Genomic DNA, 10,327 nt, shown 5'->3' with positions numbered 1-10,327 from the left:
AATTTCTAGGTGATCCAAATGTTGCGTAGTTGCTGTTCTTTTACCAAAAATTAAAGTTGATAGAGATTAATCAAGAAACGATGACGCAAAGCAACTTCATATATCAAGCAAATGATAAGAAATTAAGGAAAAGAAAAAAAAGAAACAATTATGGTTTGCCTGTCAATGATAAATTAAAAGTTTTGTGGGTACCTCAAAATGATCGTGCTTGAATTCAATTTCAATGTTATCATATATAGGTCCTTCTTCACACTACATGATGAAATATAAATATTATAGTTCTAAACATAATGAAATTTAAGCATATAAAATATTATGTGATTAAAAAACAAAGTATTTGAATATTGATTAATAAATTTCATTTATAATCACATGATTATTATTACTATTACATGCAATTTTTTTTATTGAAATTAAAGCTTTCAAAAATATGGTTTGCAACTCACAATTTAACCAATAACGGTATATAAAGAAGAAATTTTCAAAAATATTGAAAATTTAATTTAATTTTTCCTTTATCAGCATATATATATTTCTTAGTAATTTTTGGGGTAAGGCATGGTCAAAATTAACCCCATTTTCTACCACGTGGTTCGGAAAACAGATGTTTCAAAGAATCAGAAGTTTATAATTAATTAAGAAGTTTCGTGTTTCACGTAAAAAGCTAATGAAATTGTATAAACGTGATAGAAAATGAGGTAAGGCAAGCTCTTGATTTTTGGCCTCTTTGGTTGCTTTACTTGAAACAAATAATTTACGATTTAAGTGAGCTGTAGATTCTTTTTCTTTTGATTAGTTGATGTGAAATGTACCTAACACAAACACAAATTAAAATTAAGAAGGTGATGTCAGATGTCAATGTTAAGGCTCAGCATTCTCATCATGACTTAATCAAGGTGTTTGATCAGCCACAAATATATAGAGGGAAAGGGAAGGAAGAAAGCACAGAAGGAACGAAGAAGCAGCAGAAAAGGGGCAGATATATAGTTTGTAGAATGAAATAGAGCCTAAGTATGCTTTCCTAGCAACAAAAGCAAAGCAAATTCACGCAATTGAAGAGTCTGATGTCTTAAACAAGCGGCTAATTGTATGGGCTCGCGATCCACGAAGAGCAGAGATGGACACCTTACCAGCGTTTTCGAGTTTCAATCACAAAACGGCTAAACCGTTAAAGCCTGCTATCATAGTCAGAAAATAAAGCCCAAGCCATTGGCCTCGTAAAACAATTTTTTTTTTATTTGTTTAAAACAATTACTGATGTTCTTTTACTCTCTTTCACTAGCCCTTTTGCTTGTCTCTGTAGGCAACCTATCAATAATTTGGAGCTAAGGAGTATAGCTTATAAAATCTTCGTCACATGCTGATGCTACTCCATCTTTACAACTATTGGTGAATTATTGGTTACCTGGACCATTTTGCTTGAAGTAATGGATTGCACCACGCAAGAGCCCACCATGGGAACTTGGGAAGGATAACGAAAGTGGCCTTTGCTCACAATCCATATGTGGCCTTTGTTCACAATCCATATATGCTAGTATACAAATCCCTGCAATAATAACCTTAGCTAAAAAAGAACCAAATTCATCAAACTTACTGTTCAATGGTGTTGCTTCATCATCTGTTTGCAGCATAAAGTCATGTATGCTGCCTATATCAGTGTTGTACCAACTCCAACAACATCAGCTCTTTCCAGCCATCTCTTGTCCATGGCAGGGTAAATAATGTTGATATTCATGTGAATCTACATGGTTAGCTGTATTTTTATACATTTTTATAGATAACATAGAATTTAATATGGTTCGACCGTAAGATCTACGTTCACGGGTAGGACAATAGAAAAAATTTCTACTATGATGAAAAGATCAATATACAATCATTCAGACTCTCAAACCCTAACTTTAGTATATTTTTTAAATATATTACAACTTTACCAAAATATTACAATATTTATATTGGTCATATAGCAGGGGAGTTGCCCACTATTGATCTCACTTTTTATTTCAATCAAGTCGTAACGTGAAATTTTCACATCGAATCACAATTGCACTTATAAAGACATTTTTAAAATTCAAGCCGCATAAAAGTAACACTTAACCATGGAGATTTTGGACAGAAGAGAGATACGAAATGCAAAAAAGAGAAGGGGAGGTGGATATGCAAAAACAAGCTTGGGAGGGAGAGCGGTTGAGAAGAAAATTGAATTTCATTTTTATTTCTACAAAATAAATAAAGAAAATTTTTTATTTTTTATATTCCTTTAATAATTTAAAATATAAAAATTAATATTTTATTCAGACAATAATTAACTTTACCAATTTTTTAATAACATTATTTAATCTATTTTTAAAGGTTAAAAGATATGTTTGAACCTAGAAAAAATTTAAAAATTTATGTGAGTTTTAACTAATAGTTAAAGGGGTAAAATAAATATTTGACTTAATTTTTATATAAAATAAATAGAATAAATTTTGTCACAACAAATTTTTCAACTCTCCTATTAAGTTAGGTAAACTCTAACAAAATCATTTTTAAGGGTTAATTTATATTTATATATATATATATATATATAAAGAATAATAGAAAAATCTTTTTAGGACCAATTGGACGGTGACAACAATATAATTGATATAGAACACATTTGTAATGATAAATTTACAAATAAATTTTAAATTAATAAGGTAAATTAAAATTTGATTGAAATAAATTTAATTCACTGTATATAAAATTATCTTAAACACCCTATAATTATGTGGAAGAAGCATAGGCTAGAGACTTTTACAAGACTTGCACAAGTCCCAATAATTGAGGCTTCAGAATTTTCCATTGAGTTTGATGGCAGTGGTAGCAGTACCATAGAAAAGATGCCACTCATCCAGATTCAATATGTGGACAAGATTAATGGCATCGGTTGCAAGGTCTATTTTTCCGCTGAAGTGACAGCCAAGAATGGTCATATGATACGATACTGTTGACGAATACAAAATTGTTTATCGTTTGTTATGCGATTATTAGGTGTAACCTTATTTTGTGATTTATTATAAATATATGTATTGAAATTATAAAAAATTTAATTATAAAAAAATTTTATAACTATAAGCTATAATTAGAGTCATGAAGTTAAATTATTAATTTTGTGATATAATCTTGAAAAAAAAAATTTAATTAATTTAATTAAATTTAAATAAAATTTTATTTTATTTAAATTTAATATGTGTAGTTCTTAAATAGACCTAATTAAGTTTTTTTGGGCCATATGGATCTAAGAAAGTCTAGTTAGAAATTTTAAATATAATTTATTTAATTTATTTTCTGAAAATTAAAATAAGAAAATATTTTTTTCTCTCTCTCTCCCATATAAACTCTGTCTTCCACTTGGCCCCACTCTCTTTTTCACTCCCTATTAGTGTCTTTTCCTTTCCCTCTCTTTCTATTGGTTGAAACACCTCATCCATATCTCAATCTCATCCAAATTTCTCAATCTCAGTTGTTTAAGTTATCCAATTTTACAACCCTCGCACTCTACCACACCTCTCTCCTCTCCCATACAAACTCTTTCTCCTACTCGCCCCACTCTCTTCCTCACTCCTTATTGGCTGCCCCTTCCCTCTCTTCCTATTAGTTAAAACACATCACCCATATTCCACCTTACCAAAATTCGTAATCCCAATTGTTTAAGTTATCTTAACCTTAACATCCTAGGACTCCAAACCCTATTACACCTCTCTCTCAAAATCCTATAAATACCCTACTGAGGGAGAAGGAAAATGAGAGAAAAAAAAAAAAGAAAAAAAAGAGATTTAGAAATATTCAGAAAATTCAGAGCTATTTAGAGATATTTTAGAGCTATAGGAGATTTAAAGGGATATTCAAAACTGTTTTGGTTCTTTTTTTTCTTCAAGAAGATTTTCTTGTAAAATTTTTCTTGAATGTTGGTTTTTATCATTTTCTTTTCAAGATTTATGCCCTATAATATTTAATTTTATGCTCATTATTTTCTAATTTATCTTGCATGTTCATGTAGATTATGTAACCATGTTTAATTTTAGGATATACAACTCGCACATACTCAGTTTTCTATCTCCCATGTTTTTATTATTTTTTGTTATCTTCTAAATCTGTAAAAATTTTAGAAAAATTATATTCATATTTTGAGCGAAATTTTATTAATTTTAGAATCAAGAATCATTTAAAAAGCTTTTATATTTTATAAGTTATAGCTGTTTGAATTTAGGGTTCCTGCAAAACCTGATTTGCAGAATATTCAATTTGTGAAGCCAATATCTCACTTGTTTATTAATATTTTTGGGTAAATCTAGTGTCTAAAATTAAGTTCAAAATCTTGTGAATTTTTTCTAATTAGTTTCGCATTCATATCTATTGTGGTTGATGAGTTATGAATTTTACAAAAAAAATAGTGCGATTCATTACTAGAAAAACTTACTATTTGTGTAGACCATTCTGCCATAATTTTGTTTGATTTATAAATTTTATGATATTGTATGATGTTTTAGCTGTATTATGTAATTTTTTCATGATTTTTAGGCATGTCTAACTATTTTTCAAAAATTGGATTTCTTACTATTGTAAATCTGTCAAAATCTGAAAATTGTATGCTTATGCAAGTTCTTGTGTGTTCTTGGGTTCTAATTGATATTTGATCTATTTTTCTTTTAATTCAAGAGGTGTTTTGAAGTGTTTGAATCATGTTAGAAGACTTAGACCATTAGGTAGTTGTAACTGATTAGGAATTTTAACCCCCTTAGGAGACTAGAGTTAGAATTATGTGAATTGTTATTTGTATTTTCTTATTTTCTTTATTTTTTAGTTTCTTTATTTTTTTATTACAAACAAAATTGGTAAGTAGACCTAAGGTAAGTATCAAAGAGGATATTTGCATAGAGCTTACTGATGTGACTTATCCGCAAGTATACGGTCATCTCAAGTAATAAAGTGATGAATCAAGTATCGCTCCCACGAGGATTTGACGCTTGATTACCAAACTATGAATGAAGAGATTATTTGGGCTAATGATTTATGAATAAATGGTAAATGTAAATAAGCAAGGAAAATTGATTAATCTAATTGAAATGGGTAAAAGGGGGTAAACAAATAAATTCTAGATCTAGTTTGTAATTAAACTAAATTAACAATGGGTAATTCAAATCAAAGTCTAATTATGCTAAAAGTGATTCCAGAGTTGGGGGTTTATGCATAAATTAATTGGGATTTGTCTTGGGCATTCCAATTTTTAGGGAAAAATAGAGTTGAAGGAAATTGATTCTAAATTCCTTTGGTATCTTTTCAAGCAAACCAAAGTGTGTTCTAAAATAACCAAACCTACTTTCTGATGCTATTTGATTACATTAAAACCCCTTAAGTTTTGTAACCAATAATTAATTCCTCTTAAAATCCTAGTTCATTTCTAAATCTAGGTGATTTTAAGTTCCAATCCTTGATTATCTATCAATGACTTTCACCTTTCGCCCTTCAATCAAAGATTAACACAATACCCAATGGGTACCAACACTAGGCAAGTAAATCAAGCACACAAGGAAGGAATCAAAACTCATATTTATGTAAAATAAGGAAATACCTACCCAAATCCTCAAATTAATCTAAAACATGTTTCCCAACTCAAATCTAAAGAGTTTACTCACTCATGATGGTATTTACAAGAAAGATTGATGGAAAAGTAAAGAAAAACATGATAAGAGGATCAAATAGAAAAACCTGTGGAAGAACTAAAGTCTCTGCTTTCGAGCTCCAAAACTGTGCAGCCTCCTCCCCCAAAAGAAATGGCGCTTCTCTCTCTCTCTATTAAATTTTCCTTCCTTTTTTTTTCTTTCCTCCTCTCTTCTTTTAAAAAAAAGAAATGATGAATTTATATGGTCCCTAAAAGTTGCCCTAAAAGTAAATAAAAGCCAAGGAGTGGATAGGAAATGAGGTGTAAAATTATCCAAGTCAACAGTAACTTTCACGTTTCAGGTACCGCTTAGGGTCTGGCTTAACCCTAAGCTTTTTTAGCAAATTTCAGCTGGTCGCACTATCCGCTTAAGGTTGCTGCACCTTCAAAGAAATCTCTACAGACTTAGAGTAGAATGGACTCTTCTCGCCATGCTTGACTTGTGTCGCTTCCTTAAGTACATCGCCGCTTACTCCTAAGCATGACCTTAAGCAAAGTCTCAAGCAAATTTCGGCTAGTTTGCTCTTTCAAGGCTTAATTTCTTCAACTTTCCTCCATGCTTAAAGAACTTCAAATCTCTTCAAATTATTTCCTATTGCACTCATTGATCTTCGATTTGCTACAAAATCCTATCAAAAACAATAAAATTACGAAAATCAAATATAAAGCATCTAAAATTAACAAATAAGATAAAATAAAGCTAAAAACATAAAATATACTAAAATATGAGGGCAAAATGGATGCACAACTACCCTAAAATGCCTATATGAAATGAGTGTAACAAATTCCCCCAAACTCAAACCTTTGCTTGTCCTCAAGCAAATTAAAAACAATTAATGCAATTTGGGGTACCTTACCTTAAATTTATGAAAATTACTTATCCGAACTCTCAAGCTTACCTTTAGCCACCAACTCACCATATACCCACTTTCAAGATGCAAAGAATTCAATCCTTACCAAAGTTATCACCGTTTAGCCTTGGGTCAATTATCCATATCATCAAACCCAAACCAATCAATTCACAAAGAATAATCATGCCTAAATAGACTATAGGGTAATCCATAAACTCAAGTGTCTCAAATAATGATGGAAGTAAATGAATGGATTAATGATATCCCAATCCCATAGGCAATTCTCCTATTCCAATCTCCACTAATGTAGCAAAACACTATCAAAAGATCAAAAGGACTTTCAAGGGTTGTAATGGGGCCAAGGGGGTGATAATGTGGCTAACAAAGAAAGGATAAAGGTAACAAAATATGAGAATAATCAAATTATTAAAAGATCAAGACACACAAAATTTTTTTTCTCTCTTTTTTTTTTTTTTTCAAATGGGGGAAGGAACTTTACAACTATTCACCAATGCTAGCATATAATTTTGAAGCTTTTAGAGGGACTACATAAATAACATTGACTTTGAATTATAATTGTCCCTTTCAATTCACCCCCAAACTCATTTCTTTGTGTACTTGGGTGGTGAATTACTTTACATACCATAATTGAATTTGCTAGCTTTTTTTTTATTTTTTATTTTTTATTATTATTATTTTTTTTATTTTGAAAGTGTATCTATCACTCAAAGAATTATTCTCATGGAGGGTAGGTAAGTGTTTGGGTTTATGGCTAGGCATTAATGTGGGTTCCAAAGGAATAAGAGGGATAAATGTAGGCTCAAATTGGTTCCAAAGGAAAATTTTTAAGTGAGGTTGGCTAAGGCTAAAATATGGATTTAAAATTCAAAGAATGCCTAGATCATTTCTTTTTCAAGTGCATGCTATGATTTCGCCTTGAAAGGTTTAGAAAGATTGTTCTAGGATTGGTGAGACATCAATTAGCTACTTCTCACCCTAGAGTTTTCTCTAAGCACTCAAAGTCAATGCAATTGATTGGGTGGCCCTTGGCTAAGAAGATATACACTAAAGCAAGAATCTAATAACTTTGCACCTATCTAGAACTTTCAATCCATCAAACCCTTCTAAAAGTAAGCTTAATTGCTCTTCAAAGCAACTCTCAATCCTCTAAGGACAAGGTAAAAATTTATTTTTATGATATGCATGATCCTAAAATGAATGCATAAATCAAATTAAAATTAAGTGTAATCTATATGAAAACTATATGCAAATGTATGTGTATGAGTATAGACATGTGTGTGATTTATGTATAAGTGTATGAATTATCTATATATGAATGAATGAAATGCAATAAATGAATGAATGAAAATTTTAAAAATTTTGCAAAAATTTTGCCCTCACCCCCAAACTCAAATGAAACATTGTCCTCAATGTTTAAAATGAATGCAAAGATGGGCAAAATTGTGTGAATTACTCAATTTATACAATTGGGGATTAAATCAATATTAGCTCAAGATGATATTAACAATGAAGCTTTAGAGAGAAAAATATGAAAAAGAATCCCCAATGTATGAATTTACACTGCTTAAGATGTTGCTGAACCTGTTGCGTAGGGTAAAGCGAAAGCATAAGCATTGGCAACATACCATAAGCATAAATGGTAAAAGGGTAAGCTGTTACCTCCAAATGATGTGAAACAGATGCGGCTCAAAGAAAATTTGTGTAACTCATCAATGTCAACAAAATTAGGATTGAAGAAAAAGATAGAGTGCAAAAATAATGTGCAAGAAAATGAAAAAGTGTAAAGAAATAAAATCTAACATTTAAATCAAAAATTAAACCAAAAAGCATTCACAGAGTAACTATGTCCATAGCAGAAAATAAAATAAAATAAAATAAAGTAAACTAAAGGAAAGAAGTGCAAGTATAATCATAAAAACTAATTACCAAAGTATTACAACTATTACCAAAGTTTGAAAATTAAAATAAACAGATTACAAAATAAACCTAAAACAGAAAGTAGAACTATTGCTACTGATCAAGCTCACTGGTAAGGCTTTGTTGTCGCATCAGATCCGCCTGTGTTCATTGTGATCCGAAGCTTCAGAAGCAGTTTCCAAATTTTCTGTGAGGTCTTTCATTTCTTGAAACATGGCTTGGCCCCAATGATATAAATTGTTGTAAGATTGGGCCAGTTTGTTGTAAAGCTCCAACATTTGAAGTTGATGTTGCTTCTGTTTCTTTTTAAGAGATAAAAATCTCTTTTTAAGTTTCTTTTCTAGCTTCTTCTTTTGGTTAACTCACGACCCATGGTTTCAATTTTGATTTCTAAGCTCTTCAAGGTAGCAAGAATTTCGTGGTGTCGTGAGGGAACAGATGGTTGGACAAAAGAAACTTGCTATTCGGATTCCAAGGATCTTAAGAGGGACAAAATGTCCACAAAATCGTGGGGTAGTTATTGGTTGGGGTTCTGCTGGTGTAAAGATAGTGGGGTTTGCAGTACCAGTGGCTTCAGGATGCTGCTGTAACAGATTAAAGGTATGGCCTACTTTCTCACAAACATCCATGTGCAGCAACATTGTGCTGTCTATATATGATTCACCAGAAACTGGCAGCAACTTGTATAGACTAGTATCAAAGCTAAATGAGTTTGCTATAGCAGCTTATATATCCCCAAAACTATACTACCTTTAGTATGCTTCGTGACAATTTGGTGCCAATGAGTAGCTATGAAATGGGTATGCTTACTTGTTTTCTCTCCTTCATGCACCATAAGAAAATAAGTCTCCAAAGACTCCACAATATCAAGTATCGTGTCCCCTTCCTAAAACAAAGGCAAGAAATGAACCTATGGAGGTAATTCAACACATGATCAACTATCCTAGAGGCTTTTGCAATTCTCTGCCTATAATAACCCCAAAAGGTGCAATATCTTTCCGCACTGAACAGGTCATAAATAGTTTGTCGCCACTCAATATTTTTATACCCCGAACCCTGAAAACCAAAAATTGCATTCATAGCATCCATGTCTAACTCCCTATCAATTCCAGCACATCGAAAATATATCACATCTTTATGTTTATGCACTGTTGGTTTGAAATTCAGCCTTAAGGAACTCAAAAATTCCAAGGTCAAATCCTTGTACACTGGTTCCCTAATCTTAGCAAAATCAGTCCAGCTAATAGCATCCAAATAGGCAAATACAGAGTCATAAATGCCTAATTCTTTCAAAATCTACTCATCCATATACTTGTTTGCCAGAATAGGTTTAGAAACTAATTTCTCATAGGCATTTTTCATATCCATATCCTTAAAAGCCCAAGGTAATGGAGAAATTACCTCCTCTATATTATCGGCAGATGACGCAGGTGCTGGAGAGTGTAAGGGAGACTGAGGTACTGGTATTTGGACTGCTGGTACTGGAGTTTGCGAGGAGGACCTAGTCCTTTTGCTGACTGGTTCAGAGGACAGCTGAGGTGGAGAATTTAGGTCGAAAGGAACATAGGGTACTCGTTTCCATTTTCCGACGGGGTTTTCTTGGGTCTACTCACCCTTTTAGTTTTGCCTTTTGTTTTCGTTTGAGTAGGCGCAGCTCGCAATCGGTTCGGGGAATAAGTGTCAAAATTGGTGTTTCATGTTATGGTTCACTTATGCGCGAGAGGGGAGTCGTGAATGAGGGTTGGCGCTTGGCTTGGGGTGGTGATTGAGGCAGCAGATCGAGGTAGCGCGATGTTTGTGGTGGTGGCGATTGAGGAGCGCGACTGGGTCAAGTTAGGTTTGTGGGTAGACCACA

General features: G+C 32.2%; 1 long non-coding RNA gene and 1 pseudogene across 1 annotated transcript; both read left to right on the top strand.

Moving 5' to 3' along the window:
- The first annotated feature begins 564 nt into the window (after window positions 1-564).
- Window positions 565-1,795, top strand: LOC131174525 (uncharacterized). Its single transcript, XR_009144876.1, has 2 exons — window positions 565-1,217; window positions 1,304-1,795. It is a non-coding gene; the product is annotated as an uncharacterized LOC131174525 (long non-coding RNA).
- An 8,411-nt stretch (window positions 1,796-10,206) lies between these two features.
- The window catches only part of LOC131174692 (receptor-like protein kinase FERONIA), a 19,739-nt pseudogene continuing 19,618 nt past the window's right edge, over window positions 10,207-10,327 (top strand).

The sequence above is a fragment of the Hevea brasiliensis genome, chromosome 16 (assembly GCF_030052815.1).
Source record: "Hevea brasiliensis isolate MT/VB/25A 57/8 chromosome 16, ASM3005281v1, whole genome shotgun sequence".
Taxonomy (NCBI): domain Eukaryota; kingdom Viridiplantae; phylum Streptophyta; class Magnoliopsida; order Malpighiales; family Euphorbiaceae; genus Hevea; species Hevea brasiliensis.
The sequence above is the reverse complement of the archived record's forward strand: the minus strand, read 5'-3'. Positions and strand labels throughout refer to the sequence as shown.